Genomic DNA, 26,143 nt, shown 5'->3' with positions numbered 1-26,143 from the left:
TTTTTGGCCACTGTGTGACACAGAGTGTTGGACTGGATGGACCATTGGCCTGATCCAACATGGCCTCTCCTACGTTCTTATGCTCTTATGTCCACATGCTCAAACGCTACACAGTGCAATCCATGCAGAACTGTGCTGATCTAAGCCCAATGAAACATCGGCTGAAGTAGCTCTGCATAGGATTGCACTGGGAAGGTCATTGGAAAAGACTGATTTGAGATGTTTTAATTTCTGCTTATGCCAAGCATTGGTGGTTGTTTAATTTCATTGCTTCAAGGGATGGATGACCTGCCTCAGGATTGATAAGGGAAGAGTCCAGCCATTATAGACAACTTTGCCAAAGAGTTGGGGGAAATCCCTGCTGTTTTCTAAATACGGTCATAACAGATCTTAACAGATCATAACAGGTCTATAAGATGATGCATGGGATGGAGAAAGTAGAGAAAGAAATACTTTTCTCCCTTTCTCACAATACAAGAACTCATGGGCATTCAATGAAATTGCTGAGCAGTCAGGTTAAAACGGATAAAAGGAAGTACTTCTTCACCCAAAGGGTGATTAACATGTGGAATTCACTGCCACAGGAGGTGGCGGTGGCTACAAGCACAGACAGCTTTAAGAGGGGATTGGATAAAAATATGGAGCAGAGGTCAATCAATGGCTATTAGCCACAATATATATGTGTGTGTGTATACATACACACATATATTGGCCACTGTGTGACACAGAGTATTGGACTGGATGGGCCATTGGCCTGATCTAACATGGCTTCTCTTATGTTCTTATGTGACACAGAGTGTTGGACTGGATGGGCCATTGGCCTGATCCAACATGGCTTCTCTTATGTTCTTATGTGACACAGAGTGTTGGACTGGATGGGCCATTGGCCTGATCCATCATGGCTTCTCTTATGTTCTTATGTGACACAGAGTGTTGGACTGGATGGGCCATTGGCCTGATCTAATATGGCTTCTCTTATGTTAATATCTTCCAATAAGAACACACCCACCCCTTGTCCTCAACAATGGGAATATTTCTGCCAGTAGGGAGCATTTCTGCCACTGCTTTCCTGGCACCCTCCTTTTTTACATTATGGGCAAAAGGAAATACTTCTTTACACTGAGTGTGATTAAAATGTGGAATTATCTGCCAGGGGATGTAGTGCTGGCCACAGGAATAAGCAGCTTTAAAAGGAAATTAGATAGATGCTTGGAGAATCGGTCCATCAGCAACTACTAGCCATGGTGACTGAGGGAGCTCAGTGAGCGGAACAGAAAAACAGGATATAAAACCCTTTTTCTTCTCTGCTCTTCTTATTTGTGTGGACTCATGAGAGTCAATGCTGCTGGTTACCAGAATAGTTGCATTCTCTGAAACCACATTTGATAGTTGAATATACCCCACTTTTCTATCTTAAGGAGTCTCAAAGTATCTTACAATCTCCTTCCCTTCCTCTCCCCACAACAGGCACCTTGTGAGGTAGACATGGCTCAGAACGTTCTGATAGACTGACCCAAGGTTTCCCAGCAGACTTCATGAACAGAAGTTGGTTCTCCAGAGTATTTTTTTAAAACCAAACATTTCCTTTTATTGAATGACAAACATGAAAGATAGGAACGCATGAGTTAGCAAAAGTTATAGTTACAGAGACTTGAATAAACACACAGATAAATACAGAGAAAATACATATTAAAATAACAAAGGAAATCAAAAAGATTCTGTATCTCCTAAGCATTATACCTTCCATCCTTCTGAGGTCGGTAAAATGAGTCCCCAGCTTGCTGGGGGGGGAAGTGTAGATGACCGGGGAAGGCAATGGCAAACCACCCCTTTAAAAAGTCTGCCATGAAAACGTTGTGAAAGCAATGTCACCCCAGAATCAAAAACGACTGGTGCTTGCACCTTACCTTTACCTTAATTTAAAAGAATTGGACTGCCATCCAAAATCTCATACTAGTAGTAACCACTTATCTGGATTAGAGAATTCCACTCCTAATTCTGTCCGAGAGAATGAATCCGCTAATTTGTCCATCAACAGTAATTCTCAAACTTTTATGTGCCAGTGATCTGTTGAACTTTGGATTTCCAATACAGACGGGTTCTCCAGACTTGAGTCCACTGTTCTTAACCACTACACCATATTGGCTTCTAGTTCACCAAAAAAGCCAATAAAAATGCACAACAATTAAGTTTTTTTTTTCTAAACGAGGTTTCATTTGAATATTGGAAGTCATTGGGATGAGTTCTTCAAGCGAAGACCTAACTTTGAAGAAGTCTTGCTCCTCTTTCTATGTAATGGTCTCTCCAGAACAAAGGAAATCTTTCCTCCATACCACCAGGTATTGATTTCCTATTGTTAAGTGTGATTTCTGCCTGGCCTTTGTAAGACTTTCTCTCACACGTTTCGATTAAGCGGGACAATGTGGTTGTGTTTTCCATTTGCACCTGATAAAAGAGCTAACAGGGCTGTAAGAAATCATTACTTTATCCAAAAAACGAGTTGACATTGCATTGGTGGATTTTAAAAAGTAGAGGAAATATCATGATTCAGCATCATCCTCATGATTTCTTACTTCTCATACTCGAAGTGCAATCCAACTCATGAGTTAACTCCGGTCTAAGCCCATTGTTTTCAATGAGCAAAAACCAGACTAATTTTTAGAGGATTGCACTGTAGCCTACTAATAAATATCTTGATCTGCTTTCTAGTATGCAGCAGGGGTCCATATTGTTGCTGGGCTCACCATGTCATGTTAGAATTCCATTTGGAATTCTAACATGACATGGTGGGCCCAGCAACAATATGGCTGCCACAAAATGGCTGCTTCAGGAGGCGGAGCCAGCCGCAAAATGGTTGCCACAGCTTAAGTTCAGAAACGCAGCGCTGATCCTTGTGCTGTGGTGGCAGCTGCTGTCAAAATAGCGTTTTAAAGAATCTGCACAATCAAATCTCCAGTAGTCAGTGACAAGCCCACAAATCAGCACATAAATATTTCCCCCCCATGAATCCCTCAGTTTCATGTCCTGGAAAACTCTGAATGGCCATGGTGCTCCCATGACCCCCAGAACCATTTTCCCACCATCAGCCATCCCACCATTCCACTTACTTCGTGTTGGCTTTCGGAAGTTTGTAGGCAGACAAGAGGAGGAGGAAGTCTCTCTCTTTCTCTTTCCCCCTGCAATTCCCTCCATCCCCAGTGCCTCAAATGATGTTTTGGCTGCATCGAAGGCACCGGGAGCACCCTGAGAAATGCAGTCCTCGGGGGCACCCAACAGGCGTTGGCTTGGATACATCCGTAAGGCAGAAAAGACTCCAGCTTTTTAATTGTCAGTTTTGTGCTGAAGATGAGCATGACAAGGGCTTTTTTTGCAGCAGCAGGAACTCCTTTGCATATTAGACTACACACCCCTGATGTATCCAGTCCTTCAAGAGCTTATAGTAGGCCCTGTTGAGAAGAGCTCTGTAAGCTCTTGGAGGATTGGCTACATCAGGGGTGTGTAGTCTAATATGCAAAGGAGTTCCTGCTGCTGCAAAAAAAGCCCTTGTCATGCTCATCTTCAGCACAAAACTGACAATTAAAAAGCTGGAGTCTTTTCTGCCTTACAGATGTATCCAAGCCAAAAAAGAACGCCTGTTGGGTGCCCCCGAGGACTGCATTTCTCAGGGTCCTGAGCATGACAAATCAATGAGTTTCATGTTCCGAGCCTGGAGTCATGAATTTTGATGACAAAACTACTTGATGGAATCACTGCACAGGTGGGACAGGCTGAGTTGACCTGGAGCCGGCTACCTGAACCAGCTTCCGCTGGGGTCGAACTCAGGTCGTGAACAGAAGGCTCCGGTTGCAGTACTGCAGCTTTACCACTCTGCGCCATGAGACTCAGAGATTCAGAGTGGGGGGTGGGGTACCAATTCAATATCTTCTGTTTGTTAAAAACATACCTAAGGCACTTTAAAGCCGGTGATGGGACCTGTAAATTAATGCTGCTGTTCTCTCAGTAGCCACATTAAAACAAACACATCAGTCAAAAGGTGGAGTCTAAATTTTAACCTGAAAAGAAAATGAAACAGAAAATTTCAAGCCAGAAAAACCAAGTAGCCAAGAAGGTTGACAAAAATGCGGAATAACAGAATAAATACTAATGCTCTTATGTGCCTCCCTTGTGGGAACATTGTGTCTTACTACAGTGCTATTTTGCTATTACTACCATCATTTAATCAGGGCCTATAATTGCTTACCTTGTATGATGCACCCTTCCCGCCTGTGGTGCACTTTATTTATTGCTTTTATTATTTCTACTTGTTTAATTTTAATGTATTGTTTTAACTCTGAACTGTAGGTTTTTGTTGTTGTTACTGTATGTGGTGATCCATCCTGAGCCTGTTTACGGGAAAGGGCGGAATATAAGCCCCGTAAATAAATACATAAATAAATGTGAAAAACTGTGCAGCAACCTGCAAAACTTGACAGAACATCCACGAAAGTAAGGCAAGTAAGAAAGTAAGGAAATGTAAAGTGTGACACAAGTCAGTTTAATATATATAGTTTTATAAATTTTAAATCCTGAAAGGTAATACTCCTTTATTTATTTTATTTCATCTTATCTTTTTGGCCAGGAACCTTCTCACACAGTGTATTTCTATATATCATTGGGATATTATTTATAGTTCCTTATATACAAGTATTATAGTTTTATCTGTAATTTTAATGACTGTGGGCAATGGCTTTGGCATCTTTTACTTTGGGTTTTTACACTGGTTGAATACCGTAATAAATGAACGAACAAATGAATACCAATGGGTTACAGCCACGAGGCCTTCCTCGGTAGTACTTTATGGTGTGTATTTTAATAATTTGTACCACTAAGGAAGGCCTCGTAGCAGAAACGCATTTGCTTTTAACGGGAATTTGATCATTCATTATTTGTAATGCCTCAAAGCTCTGTTAATTTAACATCTGTAACCCATTAATATTTATTCTGTTATCAGGCATTTTTGTCAAACCTTCTTGGCGACTTAAATTTTTAATCTGTACATGTAAACCTTTCAAAAGGACCAATAAGTTGCAACGCAACAAGACACTTTAAGGTACAATAACTTTCATGCCATCTTCTGTTCTGTTTCGGATGAATGAAGGCTGCTGAACGTCATATAGTGAGTGCTGGCTTACAAAAGTTTATGTGACAATATATTTGTTGGTCTAGCAGGGTATGTCATTACTTTAGAAGTAGGGTTGCCAATTCCTAGTTGAGGGCAGGGGATCCCCTGATTTGGAGGCTCTCCTCCTGGTTCAGGGTTATCAGAAAGTGAGGGAGGGTGTCCATTGGGCACTCCATTATACCCAATGGAGACCAGTCCCAATAAGATAGAATGAGAATTGATTTGTGGGTGTTTGGGGCTTGGAGACCTGCCAGATCTTCAACATAACATCCGGTGCCTCTCCTCAAAGAGGCCCCCAAGTTTCAAAAAGATTGGACCAGGGGGTCCAATTCTATGAGCCCCAAAAGAAGGTGCCCCCCATCCTCCATTATTGCCAATGAAGGGAAGGCATTTAAAAGGAGCGCAGTCCAGAAGGCAGCGGCGTGAGTCCTGATGAGAACTCCACAGATGGCACATAGTCTACCTGTGCTGTGCCAGCTACACCGGCTGCCAGTTGAGTCCCGGGTCAGATTCAAGGTTTTGGTTATGACCTCTAAGGCCTTGAGCAGTCTGGGACCGATGTATCTACAGGACCGTCTCCTCCACTATGTCCCTGGAAGGGCACTATGCTCCACTGGTTGAAATCTGCTGGTGATCCCTGGCCCTAAAGTGGTCCGACTGCACTCAACGAGGCCAGGACTTTTTCAGTCCTGGCCCCGACTTGATGGAACGCTCTGCCAGAAGACATCAGGGCCCTGAGGGATTTTTCACAGTTCTGCAGGGCCTGTAAGGCGGAGATGTTCCGCCAAGGACAGTGATGGTTGCCATGCTGGCACCTTCTTCTCCCACCCCCAGTGTAATGACAGAGAAATGAATAATAGCACTTTAATAATAATAGATTTTATTTGTATCCCGCCCTCCCCGCCTAGGCGGCTCAGGGTGGCTGACAACATTTTATACATTTACAGTGATGAATAAAAACTTTAAATTTAACAATAAAAGATTAAACATTATAAAAACCAGTGAGTATATTTAAAATACATAATTTAAGTTGATTTAAATTAATCTGGCAGCGATAGTGATATTCTGATGCTGGTTCTGCCAGTTTAAATAGTTCCATAGTAATGTAGGTCCCTAAGCAGGACCATGCTGGCGGATCCTTTATTCACAACAATTCAGCAGTCGATGTCGATGTATGCTCGTTTAAAAAGGACGGTCTTGCAGGCCCTGCGGAACTGGTCAAGGTTCTGCAGGGCCCGCACTTCCTTCGGAAGCTGATTCCACAGGGCAGGGGCCGCAGCTGAAAAGGCCCGTGCTCTGGTGTTCTGGAGCCTGACCTCTCTCGGCCCAGGGATAGTCATTTTATTTTTTTTTTCCGACTGACCTCAGTGCCCTCTGGGGTTCATATGGGGAGAGACGGTCCCTCAGGTAGGCTGGTCCTCGGCCATATAAGGCTTTAAAGGTGATGACCAACGCTTTGTACTGGACTCGGTATGTAACTGGCAGCCAGTGCAGTCCGCGCAGCCCCGGCCGTATGTGCTCCCATTTCGGGAGCCCCAACAGTAGCCTGGCCGACACGTTCTGCACTAGCTGCAACTTCCGGGTCCGGCACAAAGGTAGCCCCAAGTAGAGGGCATTACAGTAGTCTAATCTTGAGGTGACCGTTGCATGGATCACTGTTGCGAGGTCGCGACGCTCCAGGAAAGGGGCCAACTGCCTTGCCCGCTTCAGGTGGAAGAATGCTGACTTGGCAGTGGCTGCTATCTGGGCCTCCATTGATAATGAAGGCTCCAGTAAAACACCCAAACTCTTTACCTGGTGCGCTATTTCCCCTCCTAGCGCGCCGCGACCCACACAAAGGACCTCTGTCTTCGCTGGATTCAGCTTCAGCCCACTAAATCTGAGCCACGTCGCAACAGCCTGTAAAGCCCGATCCAGATTCCCTGGGGCGGAGCCAGGCTGGCCGTCCATTAGTAGATAGAGCTGGGTGTCATCTGCATATTGATGGCAACCCAGCCCAAACCTCCGAACAATCTGGGCAAGGGGGCGCATATAAATGTTGAACAGCATTGGGGAGAGAACTGCTCCCTGAGGCACACCACAATCTAGTGTGTGTCTCTGGGATCGCTCCCCCCCAATAGCCACCCTTTGTCCCCGACCTGAGAGGAAGGAGGAAAGCCATTGCAAGGCCAACCCCCCAACCCCAATGTCGGCGAGGCGGCGCTTTAGCAATTGATGGTCGACTGTATCAAATGCCACCGACAGGTCGAATAACATCAGTACCGCAGCGCCGCCCCGATCCAGTTGCCGGGGATGTCATTGGGGTTTATCCCCAGTTTGGTGTAGTGGTGAAGTGCGCGGACTCTTATCTGGGAGAACTTGGTTTGATATCCCACTCCTCCACTTGCATTTGCTGGAATGGCCTTGGTCAGCCATAGTTCTTGTAGGAGTTGTCCTTGAAAGGGCAACTGCTGTAAAAGCTCTCTCAGCCCCACCTACCTCACAGGGTGTCCCTTGTGTGGGGGGGGGGAGGTAAAGGAGACTGTGACTGCTCTGAGATTCAGAGTATAGGACAGGATATAAATCCAATATCTTCAATCTTTTAAAATGTAATTGGCTTTATTGATTTAATATGTATTTTATTCTTATGTTTTACATGGCCCAGAGCACTGGCCTGGATAGGGCAATTCGTTGTTAAATAATAACAACGACAACTCCCTTTGGAGTTCAATTGTGCTTGTCACACCCTTGCTCCTGGCTCCACTCCCAAGTCCCCAGATATTTCCTGCAGAGGACCTGGCAGCCCTATTTAGAAGTGAAAGTAAAAGGGCTATCTGGTGAAAAAAAAACCCACTTATTACCTTTTTGTGTGCAAGAGAGATGCATTCCAAAATCTTGCCAGCCTCAATGTATTTTTTTTCTTCTTATCTTGCAGCCTTTGTTGTGTAGGTAAATGTTCAAGCATACAAAATGACAACTGCTATTCTATATAATAAGTAGGAATTCAGATGCTGAGGCCCGCACAAATTGTGGGAGGAAAAGAACAATGTGGAAATCCACTCACATCTGAAATCTCTGCCCTCCAGGATTCTGTAAGTGTTTAAGAGCTTGCCTAAGCTAATTTCCCCTTCACCCAAGGTTCAACAATGTGTAAAACTGAATTCTTCAGGACGACACTTTTTAAAAGGGGAATAGAATTATAGTTTCTCACACTGTTTACTCTTTTCCTAATTTTTTGAATCCAGTCCGTGCACTGTTTATGGCAAGTCTCATCTTGTACTATTTTTATTGCATTGTTTTCTAATATTGTAACCCCGTCTTATGGCACTGATTATTGTATGTCTTACGCTGTTCAACTGCACTTCTTAAAAATCTGGTAATTTTCCTTGACAAGAAGAAGAAGAAGAAGAAGAAGAAGAAGAAGAAGAAGAAGAAGAAGAAGAAGAAGAAGAAGAAGAAGAAGAAGAAGAAGAAGAAGAAGAAGAAGAAGAGGATAGTGCCAGCAGAAGTAATAAAAATAACAGCTGATTCTGAAGAAAAAAGAGAAATGTCATACAACCAACTGCTTAAGATTCAAGGAGACAAAATTGAATTAAAAACCTCAGAAGAGTTAAATAACAATTACGACTGGTTTCAAATGCAACAAATTAAAAGTTTGATGGAAAATGACATAAAATCAGAGGGAATTAGACGAGAACAAACAGAACTGGAAAGGGTCCTGTTAGGTGACAATGAAAAATTGATATCAAAAATATATAAGTTATTATTGAAATGGTCTACAGAAGAAGAAGTAGTAAAGTCTCAAATGGTCAAATGGGCAATTAATGTGAATAGAGAAATACAAATGGAAACATGGGAGCACCTCTGGAAGAACTCAATGAAGATATCAACTTGTCAAAGCATTAAGGAGAACTGTTTTAAAATGATGTATAGGTGGTATATGACTCCGAAAAAATTGGCTAAGATAAGTAAGAAAATGTCGGATAGATGTTGGAAATGTAAAAAACATGAAGGTTCTTTCTTCCATATGTGGTGGACATGTGAAAAAGCGAAAGAATTCTGGAAGATGATACAACAAGAAATCACCAAAATTTTGGGCTATGATTTTAAGAAAATTGCAGAGACGTTTTTACTTGGATTACAATTAGAAAAATACCCAAAAGAAGACAGGACTTTAATTTGGTACCTGTTATCAGCTGCTAGGACTTTGTACGCGCAGCTTTGGAAGCAAGAAAAAATACCAGAGAAATGGGAATGGACCATGAAAGTTTTATCGTGGTGTGAAATGGACAAATTAACCAGAACACTAAGAGAATATGATCTAGAGATATTCAAAAGGGAGTGGAGAAAATTTAAAGGATATATGGAGAAAACTTGGAAAGTAAAGAAATATTGGACAATTTTTTAGTTGTAAGAATATATATATGGAACTTTGTGCAGTCAGAAGTGCCTTTAGTATGGATTTGAACTTATAACCTCGGGGAAGTCAACATTGGAGGGAGGGGGGATGGAAATGTCATATGGGTTAATGTGAAAAAAGAAAAAAAAATTAAGAAATAGAAAAGCTTTGTAACCATATGCTACCAATAAATTGTTTAAAACCAAGAAGAAGAAGAAGAAGAAGAAGAAGAAGAAGAGGAAGAAGAAGAAGAAGAAGAAGAAGAAGAAGAAGAAGAAGAAGAAGAAGAAGAAGAAGATGATGATGATGATGATGATGATGATGATGATGATGATGATGATGATGATGATGATGATGATGATGATGATAATGATGATGATATTGGATTTGTATCTCGCCCTCCACTCTGAATTTCAGAGTCTCAGATCGGCTCACAATCTTCTTTATCTTCCTTCCCCAAAACAGACACCCTGTGAGGTGGACAGGGCTAAGAGAGCTCTCACAGAAGCTGCCCTTCCAAGGACAGCGTTGTGAGAGAGCTATGGCTGACCCAAGGCCATTTCAGCAGCTGCAAGTGGAAGAGTGGGGAATCAAACCCGGTTTTCCCAGATAAGAGTCCACGCACTTAACCACTACACCAAACTTTCTCTCATTAAGAAGACAGAATATAAATTAAGTAAATAATCAATTTTGTGCCTCTGGGACCACATATATTCTTGATCAGGACACTTCAGGGGACCTTTTTCCTTGGTGAACTTACTTTTTTTTTTTTGCATACTTTGGGAGACTAAAGAGTATTTAGGAGCCCCTAGATTGACCACAGTTAGTCCCATTGTGCTACTTCTGCAATCAGACTGGGGGCCAGCCATTTTACTCTTTGAAGGAGTCATTGTTTAGCTGGCCTTGAACTAGGGTTGCCAGTCCCCAAGTGAAGGCAGGGGATTCCCAATACCAGGCCCATTCCCAGTGCTCATCAGCTGGCTGGCAGGGGGGACTTACCAAGAGAAGGTGGGAGGCCCAGACTGTGTTGCCAGTGAAGTGGTTACATGATGATGTCGCTTCTGGTGCAAGCCCTAAGTGATGTCATCAGTTGGTGACATCACCCCAATGCAGTGGAATTTGGGCAAAAACTCTATGGTAGAAGCCATTTTTACCATAGAGCTTCATAATGGCATTGTGGTGTAATGACATCACTTCCAGTACATGCTGGAACTAAGTAACACCCTCACTGTAGTGTCTGGCTCCTGCACTAAGTGTAAATGGTTTGCCCTAAGGTAAAAAAGACAAAGAGATATCTTCAAAAGCCTTCTTTAATGTGCAGAAGAGCATGGCAGGGAACAACATAGACCTAACAATGGCTGGAGTCCTAACTACCAGGCCTTGAATTCAGCAGGAGCTCACAGGAGTGCAGCTCCTGAACATTTCTGAGGGTTCCCCCTCCTGCTCCCCACCTACCTACCTTGTCCATTGAATAGTAGGTGCAGCTGATGAGCTCCACCTCCTATTTTTCTACAAAACGACCCCTGCTAACTACCAACAACCCCGTTCTAGCTAGTGAATCCCAGAAGACACACTCATTCATGTGAAGAGAGGGAGTTCCACTTAGAGTCTACATTTGTCTCTTAAAGAGACAAGTTCCATATACTACAGTCACTAGCCTGGACTTCCCTCCCATTCCTGGTATGCCCCCTATCCTCTGCTGGTTGCCAGGAGAGGCCAATTCTGAAATGTACTCAGGCTAAGTTATTGGTAAAACTCCATGGGCAATCTGGGCCAGAACAGCTATAGCAAATGCCTCTCTAAAATCCCTGAACTGGTTGCCCCAGTAGGGTTGCCAAGTCTCTCTGCTTCTGTCCTAGGCTTCCCAATCCCCAGGTCCCAGCGGGGGATCCCCTGGTTTTACAGGCTTCCCCCCTCCCCCAGCCAGCTGGCCGGCGGGGGAAGCTCCACCCCCACAGCCATTATGCACCTCTAGGAACGATTCCCATAGGGAATGATGGGGAATTGATCTGCGGGTGTCAGGGGTTCTGGGGGGGGCTGTTTTTTGAGGTAGAGGTGCCATATTTTCTGTATAGCATCTAGTGCCTCTCCCCAAAATACCTCCCAAGTTTCAAAAGGATTGGACCAGGGGGTCCAATTTTATGAGCCCCAAAAGAATGTGCCCCTATCCTTCATTATTTTCTATGGAAGGAAGGCATTCTAAAAGGTGTGCTGTCCCTTTAAATATGATGGCCAGAACTCCCTTGGAGTTCAATTATGCTTGTCACACCCTTGCTCCTGGCTCCGCCTCCAATGTCTCCTGGCTCCACCCCCAAAGTCTCCTGGCTCCACCCCCAAAGTCCCCAGATATTTCTTGAAATGGACTTGGCAACCCTATTCTGTCCAATGCCCTAGGATTTGCGGTAAAAACTCTATGGTACCATAGAGTTTCACCGCAAATCCTAGAGCATCCCCAGCACAATGTGCCTGGCAAGATGACGTCACTTCTGGGTGATGTCATCGTACGGGACACGTTGAATGACAATGAGGCTCTTTGGGGGTGGGGATCCCCTGGCAGCCTGCCCCGTGCTGGCAGGTTGGAGGCCCACAAACTGGGGGAACCCCCACCCCCGGTGGGATCCTGGCAGCCCTTACCCAAGTGGTCCTCTTAACATGGACCTCTATCGTAGGGATCACAATGGGGCACTGGGAAGGAGATGGTCAGTTAATGTCCAGCACTTTCAAGGCTGCTGAAGGCTATAAAACAAAACTTTCTCTCAGTAGTCCATTCCCATTAAGAGACAAGTTTGTGTACTTTGCAAGTTAGTAGTGGAGCAACTAAAGACAGACTCTGCCATTTGTGTTTTTCATTTTGGATTTGGACGGGCCTAGTCATGAGAAGAAAAAGACTGCTAAAACCTTGATGTCCATCCAAAAACTCTGGTGATTCTAGCAACATGAAAGTGTTTTGGAAACAGAAATCCGTTGTTCTGCCTCACATTGTTTGTTACATTTTTACCCTGACACCCTCATGTAGTTCAAAGCAGTTGTTTGGCCTCTCAACCACCCTGTGTGGTAGATGAGGCCCAAGGCTACCCAGTGAACTTCAGAGATAAGTGGAGATATGAACCTGGTTTTCCCACAACAGAAAACAACATTCAGGCAAAACTGATGTTTTCACATTATTATTATATAACATTGTCTTCATGACAATCTTGCATCCTCCTCCCAGAAATCAATGAAATCTCATAAAGCTTAGTGCCAAGGTGTATAGAAAAATAAAATTGTCTAAGAATGTAAGAAGAGCCCTGTTGGATCAGACCAATAGTCCAACCAGTCCAGCATTCTGTCTCACACAGTGGCCAACCAGTTCCTCTGGAGGGCCAACAACAGGACCCTCAGTAAACTCTGCCCCCACAACCAGCCGGACCTGCAGCCCGTGGAGTTCATATTGCGGGACTTTCAAAAGAATCCAGTGCAGATCATGGGGTGGGCCAGAGTTAGGGTGGAGTTCAAAAATTTTAAAGGGGTCCTGGACATAGTTGTGGTAAAGCACCGGCTCACCACCCTATTGGGATTGGCTTGGTTTAAGTCCCTGGGAATCAAAATTGTAGGGGCGAACCACATACAGGCCCACAATTTCAACCAAGTGTGCCGGGAGTTCCCGGAAGTATTCACTGGGGCTCTGGAAACGTACAAGGGGCTACCTATCGCATTGCAGCTGGACCTCACGGTTAGGCCCTTAAGGCTGAAGGCTCGGCAGGTTCCGTTTGCACTTAAGCCAAAAATCGAAGCCGAACTGGACTGCCTCGTGGCCCAGGGGGTTCTAGAGCCCGTCTCCCACGCCACTTGGGAAACCCCCATAGTCACCCCTGTCAAGCCGAACGGGGACGTGCGCATCTGTACAGACTACAAATGCACAATTAATAAAGCATTACAGGACCACCCATACCCCATCCTGGAGGTCAGCCATGTCCTCGCCTCCCTGGCTGGTTCAAAGATTTTTGGGAAGTTGGATTTGGCCCAAGCATACCAACAACTTCCGGTGGATGAGCAAACGGCAGAGGCCCAGACCATTGTTACGCACCGGGGTGCTTTCAAGGTGGGGAGGCTACAATTTGGGGTCAGCGTGGCTCTGGGAATTTTCCAAAGCTTAATGGACTCTCTCCTTAAAGTGATTCCCGGAGTACAATCCTTTTTTGATGACGTTTTGATAGTGGTACCTGACGCCGACGAGTTCTGCCGCCGCCTTTGAGAGGTGCTCTGCTGTTTCCAGAATGCGGGTCTCAAGGTGAAGTGGGAGAAGTGCTCGCTTGGGGTGCCAAGGGTGAAATTCCTGGGGTTTGCAGTGGACGCTGCAGGAATTCACCCAATGGCTGACATGACCAGGGTGATAGCACAGGCCCCAGCTCCCATGTGGAGGGCGGAGCTACAAAGTTTTGGGGGGGCTCCTGAACTTTTACCACAGGCAAATTAGACGCTGAATTCAGACCGTTTGTTTCCCCCCAGGAAGAACTTTCCTTACAGTAAGGGAGTGTTCTTTGGGGCAGCAGGGTGGTCCCTCCCCCACACCGGAAACAAGTGCTCGAAGCCATGTATGAGACGCACCCGGAGATAGTGCGTATGAAAGCTCTGGCACAGAGCTATGTATGGTGGCCAGGAATGGATGAAGAGATAGAGGGGTGGGTTAGGAGGTGCCCGCCCTGCCAAGAGTCCCAGTCAAATCTGCCCGGCACCCCCGTTCACTGCTGGGAATCCAATTGGGTGCCATGGTCCCAGCTACACTTAGACTTTGTGGGACCATACCAGGGGCAAATATTCTTTATCTTGGTGGATGCTTACACGAAGTCGCTGGAGGTCATCCCAGTTGCATCCACCTCCACCGTGGCCACAGTCAGAGCCTTACGGAGGGTTTTTTTGCACCCAAAGAATCCCAGACACCATAGTGACAGACAACGACACCATGTTTACCTCCTGGGAATTCCAGGAATTCCTAAATAGATACCTCATCCGCCACATACGGTCCGCTCCCTTTCACCCAGCCACTAATGGCCAAGCGGAGTGCATGGTTCACACAACCAAGGAGGCCCTGGGTTGCATAGTCCAAGAGGATTGGGATCACCGACTGTTTGTCTTCCTGTTAGGGAACAGGATCAACCCCAACCAGCTATGGGCGTAAGCCCTGCCGAGTTACTCATGGGCAGGCAGTTAACCACCTGGCTCGATAGATTACACCCCAATCGGGCCCCGGATCTCTGCAGCTCCCCTGAGACCAGGGAGGCCACTAGGGTGTTCTTTCTGGGGGATCTGGTCTATGCCAAGAACTTTGTGAGTGGGCTGGAATGGATACCAGCTCGGGTGCTGCGGCTCACCGGGTCCCACTCATATGAGATCTCGTCAAAAGGGGGGCAGCTCCTCTGCAGACACATAGACCAACTCCACCGCCACACCCTGCCGGAGGAACTGCCAGGGCCAGGGGGAGAGGGGAATGGGGAGAGCACGGGGCTGCCACAAGAAGCAACCCTGCCAAGTTCTCTGGGTTCGCTGGCAGAGGAGCAGTACAGGGCGGGGGAGATACCTCCGCAGGCTCGAGACCACGCTCTGCCGACTGCAGCCCAAAGTGAGGATCCAGCAGTTACAGAACCCCAGGCAGCAGCCCCAGCTCCCCAGATCAAACCTCAGCGGTCACTCAGAGAATGGTGGCCGCCCACTCATTTGAAAGACTATGTATCTTGAACTGGGGGGGGGGGAGGAGTGTTGTGTCTGGCGTTCATCCTGGAAAGTACAGCACCGTGCACCTGTGGGCGGTGCCTGGAAGGGACGAATGCAGCCCACCTATGACGATCAGCGGAGGGAAGTTTAACTGGCCAGGATTGGACCTGACTAGGAAGAAGGTTGTTCCGGGAAATGTATATAACAGGGGACCCGGCCCCGCCATGTTGTCTTTGTGATGTACTTGCTAATAAAGCATGTTGCCCTCTGAACGTCTCCGACTTCAGTACATTACACCTTGTGTGTCCCTATCGTCCTCTGGGACATAGTGTGGGGTATGGCTCAGACACCCGCATTTATGCTTCTTCTGTTCCTGGATTGGATCCTGGCATTGAAAACTTGCTCTGTGGTCGAGCCCTGATGAGCCCTGTCTCCAATTAAGAACTGGATGTTCTCGTCAAACAGATCCAGTCCAGAGACTGAGTCACTGAGAAATTCGGTGACGCAAACGCTCGGTATCTGTTTTTTATTTCTTTCCCCCCAAGTTGACGCTCAGCTCTTAAGAATCTGCTGAGAACACTGATGTGAGAAGCTTGTTGTGCATGCGGACCAAAGTGAAGACTATTTGTGTGTGTTCCTGCTGGCCCATTGGCCCATTGGCCGGGCGGCAGTGTCTGTTGCACGATGGCTCTGGAGCTCAGTGTGCTGGATGATGCCAGTTGGCCCTGGGCTTCGCTCATCTGGATCCCACCTTTGTCACCACTATAATTTGGGGGTTCAATGCATGGAAGAGGTGAGGTGGTAGTGATAATCAGCTCTTTATTAGATACAGCATAGTATAGGGCTGCACTAAGAGACTGGAGAACTGGGCCCACAGGGTCCCTTATATACACTTAAAGGTCCCCACGCTAGCGTGCCATTGGATCATTCAAACCAGCCAGAGGCTCGTGATTGGAGTAGGGCAACAGGTATTGGGATCCTGCTTCTCATTGTTCTCGAGTCCTCAAGCTCAGTCCTTATGGCTCCAATAAGCCAGGCAGGAACACACACAAATAGTCTTCACTTAGGTCCGGATACACAACACTTGTCATCTGAACTTACCTCGATTGAGCCCTTTATGAGCCGAACCCCTTTGCCCGATCACCTTGCTGTTGTGGTTCTGTGTTCGTTGTGCTGAACAACTTTGCTCCTGCACAGTAGATGCTTGCGTTCCAGGGGTAAGAGGAAGTTTGTGCCTCAGTAAAGAAGCTGCATTTGTAAGAGAGATGTTGCCACTTGGGGCTGCTTTTGCTCCTGCACAATCAGTGAGCTGAATCTTCTCAATTGCCAGAGGAAAAAGGCATGTATCCTCCAAGATCATGGTCAGGTCATTAAAGTGACCTACTTATTGAACACAAACACCACTGCAGTTTGTCTTCACTTTGTGCCAGGACAGTCAGATCCATTTTTTACATCAGGAGACAGCAGAATCTATGGGTGAGATCACTTGAGATTTGGCCCGACCTAGCCAAACCTCCTCTTCAGATTGAATGTGCATGATCACACGCACACATCTGTCCCCCCGCTCCGAGTTCCACCCGTACCTCAAGACAGATTGGAACTGGATTAAATAGCTTTTTGTTGTTCAGTCGCACAGTTGAGTCCGACTCTTTGCGACCCCATGGACAAAGTCACGCCAGGCCCTCCTGTCTTCCACCATCCTCTGAAGTCTGCTCAAATTCTTGTTTGTTACATCAGTAATGCTGTCCAGCCATCTCATCTTTTGCTGTCCCCTTCTTCTTTTGCCTTCTGTCTTTCCCAGCATCAGGATCTTCTCCAGTGAGTGCTCCTTTCTCATTTGGTGACCGAAGTATTTGAGCTTCAGCTTCAGCATCTGACCTTCCAGGGAACAGTCTGGGTTGATTTCCCTTAGGACTGACTGATTTGATCTTCTTGCAGTCCAAGGGACTCTCAAGATTCTTCTCCAGCACCACAGCTCAAAAGCATCTATTCTTCTGCGCTCGGCCTTCCTTATGGTCCAGCTCTCACAGCCATACATTACTACTGGGAATACCATCACTCGGACTTGCCCTCCTCTCTTCCCCAGTAGCATATTGGGCACCTTCTAACCTGAGGGGCTCATCTTCCAGCACCATATCTTTTAGTCTTTTGTAACTGTCCATGAGGTTTTCTTGGCAAGGTTACTGGAGTGGGTTGCCATTTCCTTCTCCAGTGGCTCGCATTTTGTCTGGGTTCTCAATAGCTACTGGTAGCAAATCTCTAAAATGCATGCAGGGCATGTTTCCTGGCTTTCTCCTCTTGCAGGTGTACAACCCACGGGGCTGCTCCTCTTGCAGGTGTACAACCCATGGGGCTGTGTGATTGCTGTGCCATGCATCAAGAAGCAGTGGCTTTTTCAAAGCCAAGATACTGCCATGCCAAATTCCCAATGTGATTCCACACTTTGCTTCGACAAGCTAGGACCTGGTTCTGCCAGGCTTGGAGCTTGCCATTGCCAGGTGACCTTGGGCCCATCATAATCTCTCAGCCTAAACTAACTTCACAAGGTTGCTGTGAGGGTTAATTGGTGGGGGAAGAGATGTGGAAAGCAACTTTGAGTCCCTGATGAGAGAGGAAAGAAGGAGATATATATCAGCATTTCAGAGCACATCTGCAGAGCTAAGGTGTGGATTGCTTTCCTCTGCTGTTTCCCCAAAGTAAACCACCACCACCACCACCCCAAAGTGTAACTTGCCCTGCAGAGAAGAAATGTACAGTTTATATCCAAATTTTCCCTAGAAGGGGGAAATAGCAGCTTTGATAGAGGGGAAGACGGTCAATAACATACTTCTTTCCCTTCCAGAGCAAGAGTCGTGGTGCTTGGGGACGGCAAAACTCATGGAGCTCCTGATGGCACCAGAGTTTTGGCCACTGTGTGACACAGAGTATTGGACAATATGGGCCATTGGCTTGATCCAACATGGCTTCTCTTAGGTTCTTATGTGTGTCTGTGCATACAAGGAGGAGGAATAAGAGAGGCAGGTGGGAAAGAATGCCATTTTTTTCCCCTATCCAAAGCAAAGGTTTGGTGTTCTTGTGACCCCGCCTCTGTCACTGGAAAAGGAAAGAGGAGAGAAGCTGAAAGGAAGACAAGAAAGCAACTGCAGCTGTGCCAAGTAAGGGGTGGAGAGCTGCTTTTGACTGCTTGAAAAGTGCCCATCACTATATCAAAGGTGAAGAAGATATTGATTATGGTTTTGACTCTTTTTATTATTCAGTATTCGACTAGTATTTAAATATTTAACTGGAGATCCAGTTTGGGGTAGTGGTTAAATGTGCGGACTCTTATCTGGGAGAACCGGGTTTGATTCCCCACTCCTCCACTTGCACCTGCTAGCATGGCCTTGGGTCAGCCATAGCTCTGGCAGAGGTTGTCCTTGAAAGGGCAGATGCTGGGAGAGCCCTCTCCAGCCCCACCCACCTCACAGGGTGTCTTTTGTGGGGGAGGAAGATAAAGGAGATTGTGAGCCGCTCTGAGACTCTTTGGAGTGGAGGGCGGGATATAAATCCAATATCTTCATCTACCTCACATGGTGTCTGTTGTGGGAGAGGAAGGGAAAGGAGATTGTGAGCCGCTCTGAGACTCTTCGGAGTGGAGGGCGGGATATAAATCCAATATCTTCTATCTTCATGTTCTTATTTAGTGAGATTAAGACTTTGCCGTCATCATGCCACTGTGGCCACAGCCACATAGGAGAAAAATCATTTCAAAAGTACGATGGGAGTAAGGTTTTATTATGACAGTGATAACTCAAGAAGCATTTTAAGGCACATGCTGAGCTCATATAATTTAATACATTTTCCAGTGATGTCAGGGGTGTGTGGCACATGCAAATGAGTTGTGCAAATGAGTTGCGCTAACGAGCTCCGGCATCCCCTTTTCTATAAAATGAACCCTGGGTTTTTATATTCTACTTCTCTGTACTGTAAGGAGTCTCAAAGCAGTTTACAGTCACATTCCCTTCCTCTCCCCACAATAGGGGAGGCAGGTGGGCTGAGAGCGTTTTCACGGAACTGTGACTGACCCAAAGTCATCTAGCAAGCTTTATAAGGAGCAGTGAGGAATCAAACCGAGTTCTCCAGATTAGACTCTTAACCATTACACCAAGGGTGGCCTAACTGGCTTAACATAAGAGCCACATGTCAAAATGTCAGATGTTTGAGAGCCGCAAGGCATGAACATCAGATGATTTAGAGGTGCAAGACATGAACATTAGGTGTTTGAGAGCTGCAGGAAGGGAGGGAGGGAAATAGATGGGGAAGAGGGAAGGAGATGTGGAAAGAAAGCAATTCTAATTTTAAGTGCCTTCTCCACGTTGCCAGCTGACTTGGAGAAGTGATTTAAAGAGAGAAATGCCTTCTCCAAGTTCCAAGTTGGCCAACCAGGGAGCAGGGGCTTTGAGAGCTGCACAATATGTGTGAAAGAGCCACATGTGGCTCCTGAGCCGCAGTTTGGCCACCCCTGCGCTACATTATGCTGGCTCCATCATGCTGTTTCCATTGAAGCAAAATGGGCTCAGTGCTTAAGTCAGAGTTTGCCGCTCAGTCCACGTAAACTGATATGCCCTCTCTAAAGCAAGAGCGGGAATTACACATAAAATAACAACGCTTCTTAGGCTACCATAAAGGTGAATGAATTTGTTGTGGTTCAAGCTTACGGTCGCCCCAGTGAATAGAAACAAGATTCAGCATCTCAGGTTTGCGACGGGGAGCCCTCGCTGAGGTACTTGGCCTCATTCGTCCCAACGACTCTATGCCTAATGCTTTAATTGCTTGTGTCAGGAATAGGATTTCTAAATGACACAGTGTTCGTGAAATAAATCTTCTGCGAGACATTCGCATTAGCATTTCTTGTTTCTCACCCCAGGTTGCGTTTCGTTATTTAATCTGCCTCGAGTCAGAAGGAAGCAAAGACCGATAATGCAAGGAGGGGGTGATGAGCAAGGCCTCCTAATGGAGTTATAAATTGAGCGTAATTGGTTTACGTGATTGTTATTAAATCCCATCTCAGCTGGTTAATGGAATTTTGTTTGGCAAGGGAACAGAGCCGATGTTATCAGATGATTTTCTTTTGAAATTGGTTTAAATTTTACTCCTTTGGATCTGGGGGGGTTCTAAATAAGTGTGAAGCATTTCGTACTTGCTGCTCAAATACGACAGCGGGAGGGGGGAAATATCAACGCTGGGAAATTATAGCAGTAAAATAGTAAAATAGTTTCCATTTTTCCTTTAAAAAAAAAATACTGCATCGTGACACGTGAAGTGGCTTCCAAAGAGGGCCGAGCCGGGCTTTCCAACCAACAAAATGTTGCTTTGGAGACACAAAACCCATCTCGCAATTGCTTAAATGGTTTCAAATGTCGCATAATGAACAAATAAATTGCCTTTCATGGAAACCAGATTTGGCATGAACGTAGCCGCATCTAGTTAAATAAGCAAACTGGGGTGTAGAGGTACTTGGAGTCAATTTGTTGCTTTTCCAAGCATAATTGTTCCTAAATGGTTACTCCACAATCCTGGCGATGAAGCTCCGATTCAGTATTCATGCCTGTTTCGGGTCGGGGGAGGTGGTGGGCGGCTGGTGGCTGTTACTTACGCCAAGTTTCACTTGTACGTTATGAATGTATTCGTGCAATTGGAATACCTTGTTTCTAAACATTGTGGTTATATGGAATGTAATTAACATCAGTTATCGCTTATTAAGTCTGGGCGTAATTATGGCTCTTGGCTGGAAAACTGGGGCATGGTTCAGTGGAACACTGCAAGGGATAGCTGCCATGTGTAGAAGGGCCATTGAAGATAGAATACAGAAAGAATTTCAGAGCCTTTTTTGTAGTAGGAACTCTTTTGCATATTAGGCCACCCAGCCCTGATGTAGCCAATCTTCCAAGAGTTTACAGGGCCTTTCTTACAGGACCTACTGTAGGCCACACAGCCCTGATGTAGCCAATCCTCCAAGTGTTTACAGAGCTTTTCTTACAGGACCTACTGTAGGCCACACAGCCCTGATGTAGCCAATCCTCCAAGAGTTTACAGGGCTTTTCTTACAGGACCTACTGTAGGCCACACAGCCCTGATGTAGCCAATCCTCCAAGAGTTTACAGGGCTCTTCTTACAGGACCTACTTTAGGCCACACAGCCCTGATGTAGCCAATCCTCCAAGAGTTTACAGGGCTCTTCTTACAGGACCTACTGTACGCTCTTGGAAGGGGTGTGTGGCCTAATATGCAGAGGAATTCCTGCTACAAAGAAAGTCTTGAAGAATTTTAAGACCTCCCAATGTTGGTTCTAATTCAATGTCCCTTAAAGGAGTCATTTCACACATTCCCTTCACAAATTCAGTAGCCAGAAATCAAACACAGCTAAGTATCTGGGCAGACGTATTTAATACAGACTGGCATAGCTTCTTCCTACAAACCACCACTTTTAAAACCCTGTGAAGAAAGAAGAATTTTATATCACACTTTCCTCTACTCTAAGGAGTCTCAAAATGGTCTTCAATAACCTTCCCTTCCTCTCCTCATCATAGGTACCTTTGTGAGGTAGATGGGACTGAGAGAGTTCTGAGAGAACTGTGACTGGCCTGAGGTCATGCAGCAGACTTCATGTGGAGGAGTGGAGAATCAAACCCAGGTCTCCATATTAGAGTCCACTGCTCTTAACTGCTACACCATGCCGACTCTCAACTGTAGTTTGTTGCTTTCCACAGTGCTTTCTCCAGAGCACCTGAGCTGTAATTCCCGGAACTTTTCAGCGGATGGAATAATCATGAAAAACAACCCAGTCCTATACTTTCTCCTTGGAAGCGGGACTTTTTTTGAGCAGGAATGCACAGGAACGCCATTGCAGCTGGCTTGGCATCCGGGGTGTGTGGCCTAACATGCAAAGGAGTTCCTGCTGTGCTTTTTCTACAAAAAAAGGCCTTTGCAAAACAATTGTGGGGTCAGGGGGTGTGGCCTACTATGCAAGTGAGTTTCTGCTGCACTTTTTCTACCAAAAAAAAACCAACGCCCTGCTTGAAAGTACCCTATAGTTTCAACTGTATGTCCTTTTATTTAGGCATAAATCTATATAGATCCTTCCTCCTACACAGGAGGCATCTACCATGGGCAAATTCTGGAAAGTCCTGGTTATAAATCTTTTAGAAAAATAACATATGCATAGGATTGCAGTCTAAGCCTTAGGACATTTTCGAAGTTTTCTGCTTCAGACAATCTGAAGCAGCAGCACTGAAGGCTATGTAATTAATATTTCCAATTTTAATGGCTCACAACAAGTGTAGGGGGGTTAGACTTCTTCTCTAGGTCTCCCGTAAAAAAAAAATCTCAGGCTAAGGAGCCAGAATGTCTACTGTGCTGTCACATGTCCACCACCCCTTAGGCACCAGATATAACCACACCAGCCACATTTTGCTCCCCTTATTGGCCACTTAGTCTCCCCACCAAAAGAACAGAAGAGAAGCCATGTTGGATCAGGCCAATGGCCCATCCAGTCCAACACTCTGTGTCACACAGTGGCCAAAGAAACCAGGTGCCATCAGGAGGTCCATCAGTGGGGCCAGGACACTAGAAGCCCACCAAAAAGCACAAAATCTTATTTGCTTGTCAATAATTCTAAGTGCTCCGTTGAGAGTGTGGATTAGTTTCTAAAGTAAATTTATTTTATAGTAATGATAAATAAGTTTGTAAATTTTCTTTAAGCGCCCTTTGAGAAAAAATTTTAAAGAACATGTTGTCTCTTGGTCTGTAACCTTCTGGTGTTCTTCCCTTTTGGTTTACAAATCCCCAGGTGGGGGCAGGGGATCCCCCGGTTTGGAGACCCTCCCCCCCACTTCAGGGTCATCAGAGGGAAATGGGGGAGGGGAGGGAAATATCTGCTGGGCACTCCATTATTCCCTTTGGAGACCAATTCCCATAGGGCAGAGGTCCCTAACCCCTGGGTCATGGACCGGTACCAGGCCGTAGCCTGTTAACAACCGGGCCGTGAGTTGTATAATTATTTCATTATATATTGCAGTGTAATAATAGAAATAAAATACACAATTGTATCATCCTGTAACCATCCCTTCCCCCTGGTCTGTGGAAAAATTGTCTTCCACAAAACCGGCCACTGGTGCCAAAAAGGTTGGGGACCACTGCATAGGATATAATGGGAAATTGATTTGTAAGTATCTGGGGCTCTTCGGGGACTGCTTTTTGAGGTAGAGGCACCAAAGTTTCAGCATAGCATCCAGTGCTTCTCCTCAAAGTACCCCCCAATTTTCAAAAAGATTGGACCAAAGGATCCAATTCTATGAGCCCCAAAAGAAGGTGCCCCTATCCTTCATTATTCCAAATGGAGGTAAGGCATTTAAAAGGTGTGCAGTCCCTTGAAATGCAATGGCCAGAACTCCCTTCGGAGTTCAATGGTGCTTGTCACACCCCTGCTCCTGGCTCCACCCCCAAAGTCTCCTGGCTCCATCCCCGAAGTCCCCATATATTTCTTAAGGCAGACTTGGCAACCCTACCTGCTCACCAGTCACTTTTGATGTTTCCACATCATAGAATCATAGTGTTGGAAGAGACCTCCAGGATCATCTAGTCCAACTCCCTGCACAATGCAGGAAACTCACAAATACCTCCCCCTAAATTCACAGGATCCTCATTGCTGTCAGATGGCCATCTAGCCTAAGTTGAAAAACCTCCAAGGAAGGAGAGCCCACCACCTCCCGAGGAAGCCTGTTCCACTGAGGAATCATTCTAACAGTCAGGAAGTGCTTCCTAATGTTGAGCCGGAAACTCTTTTGATTTAATTTTAGCACATTGGTTCTGGTCCTACCTTCTGGGGCCACAGAAAACAATTCCACACCATCCTCTAGATGACAGCCCTTTGAGTCCTTGAAGATGGTGATCATATCACCTCTCAGCTGCCTCCTCTCCAGGCTAAACAACCCCAGCTCCTTCAACCTTTCTTCCTAGGACTTGGTCTCCAGACCCCTCACCATCTTCATCACCCTCCTCTGGACCTATTCCAGCTTGTTTATATCCTTCTTCAACTGTGGTGCCCAAAACTGAACACAGTACACCAGGTGAGGTCTTACCAGAGCAGATCTGGGCACTATACTTCTGTTGATACAGTCCAAAATTGCATTTGCCTTTTTAGCCACCACATCACATCAAGAGCCCGCACGTCATCCTTCTTCAGGTAGGATCTGCAGGCATAGGAAAGCATCGGCCACCTACACTTCATCTCTGTAGTGTGTCTGGAGAGTGTCCAAAACAAATCTTTGATAAGTCTGAACTTCTTCTTTTCCGACGTTACCGCCACACACGCTTAGAAGGTCTTCATTTCCGACTGTTTCTGACACTTACGAAACATGATCGCCTGACAGAGAGGAGAACAACTCTTTTAATTGGAATTTAATATTGGTTTTTCTTTTCATTTGTTCAGAGTCATTCTCGGTAAGGGCCGCCTCCGATAAGTAACGTTTTAATTAGATCACATGGCGTAGTCTCCCCGTCCTACTGTGCTAGTGACTTTTTAATAATTCATCGAAATTCATAACGTGATTTGAAGGATCACCGTAGGAATTTCCAGAAGGGGCCGAGGGAAAGAAAACATCTAGGGCTTCAATTGCCCAGTTGTATGCGCAGTCTTTAAACGATAAAGTCTTTAAATGACAATTTATATAACATATATATAACATATAAATTGTTATATGTTTTTTGATTTTATAACCATAAGGCATTGTTATTATGGTATTGTGACTGTGAGCTGCCCAGAGTCTAGTATGGAGTGGGCGGCATACAAATGGAAGGGAAATAAATATAAATAAATAAAGATCATCACATATGTTCATCATTATTTGTGACGGAATGCAATAAAGATGTAAGAATAATTAAGGGTATGCTAAAGATGTCTCCTTTTCTGGTAAGATCTCTGGGTTTATTAAGTAAAACGTCTGGTCTATTTTCCTGGGGTGGAAGCCAAACACCCTTTATTAAGTGCCTTGAATGATAAAAGTTCCTCTGTAAACATTTTTAAATAGCAAAACATGAGCTATGTATATTTTTCCTAAGCAAATCCTGCTTTGCTGCTAAGATCATATCTGTTGTATGCAGAAACTCCAGAGTTCAGTACCTGGCCTCTCCAGATTGGAGGGCAGGGATGGCCAAACTTGCTTAATGTAAGAGCCATATAGAATAAACATCAGATGTTTGAGAGCCACAAGACAGGAGGAAAAGAAGGCCGGCAAGTAGATGGTGGGAGGGAGAGGTGGACATAAAGGTGTTTGGTTTTTTTACTGATGACTGTTTTTATGATGTAACCAGCCCTGAGTCTGTTCTACGGGAAGGGCAAGCTAAAAATCGAAATAAACCAATAAACAAACAAGCAAACTTTAACTTTGAATGCATTCTCCATGCTGCCAGCTGGCTTGGAGAAGCGATTTAAATGCCTTCTCCAAGCTGTCCAATGGGGCAGTGGATCTTCAAGAGCCACACAATACGTGTGAAAGAGCCACAGTTTGGTCACCCCTGTTGTAGGGGAAAAGAGGTTGGGAAAGTTTAGGCTGAGGGTTTTCAAGTCCTCCCTGGCACTGGCTTGGGACAGGAGAAGGGTTCACAGCTTCCTGCCAGGGGCAGGGGATCCCCCAATTTTGGGACCTCCAACCCGCCACCGTAGAATTGGCCGGTGGAGGAGCCCTGCCCCCAAATAGCACTGATGCACCATGATGTGCCCAATATGATGACATCACCAGATATTATTGCACCAGGTACATTGCAGGGGGGTGCTCTAGCATTTGTGAAAAAAACTCTTGTTCAGGAGTCGTGCCTCTTGTTCGGGAGTTCGAGAGCCAGTTTGGTGTAGTGGTGAAGTACGCGGACTCTTATCTG

The sequence above is a fragment of the Heteronotia binoei genome, chromosome 9 (assembly GCF_032191835.1).
Source record: "Heteronotia binoei isolate CCM8104 ecotype False Entrance Well chromosome 9, APGP_CSIRO_Hbin_v1, whole genome shotgun sequence".
NCBI classification, from domain to species: Eukaryota; Metazoa; Chordata; class Lepidosauria; order Squamata; family Gekkonidae; genus Heteronotia; species Heteronotia binoei.
This window is presented reverse-complemented; position numbering follows the sequence as displayed.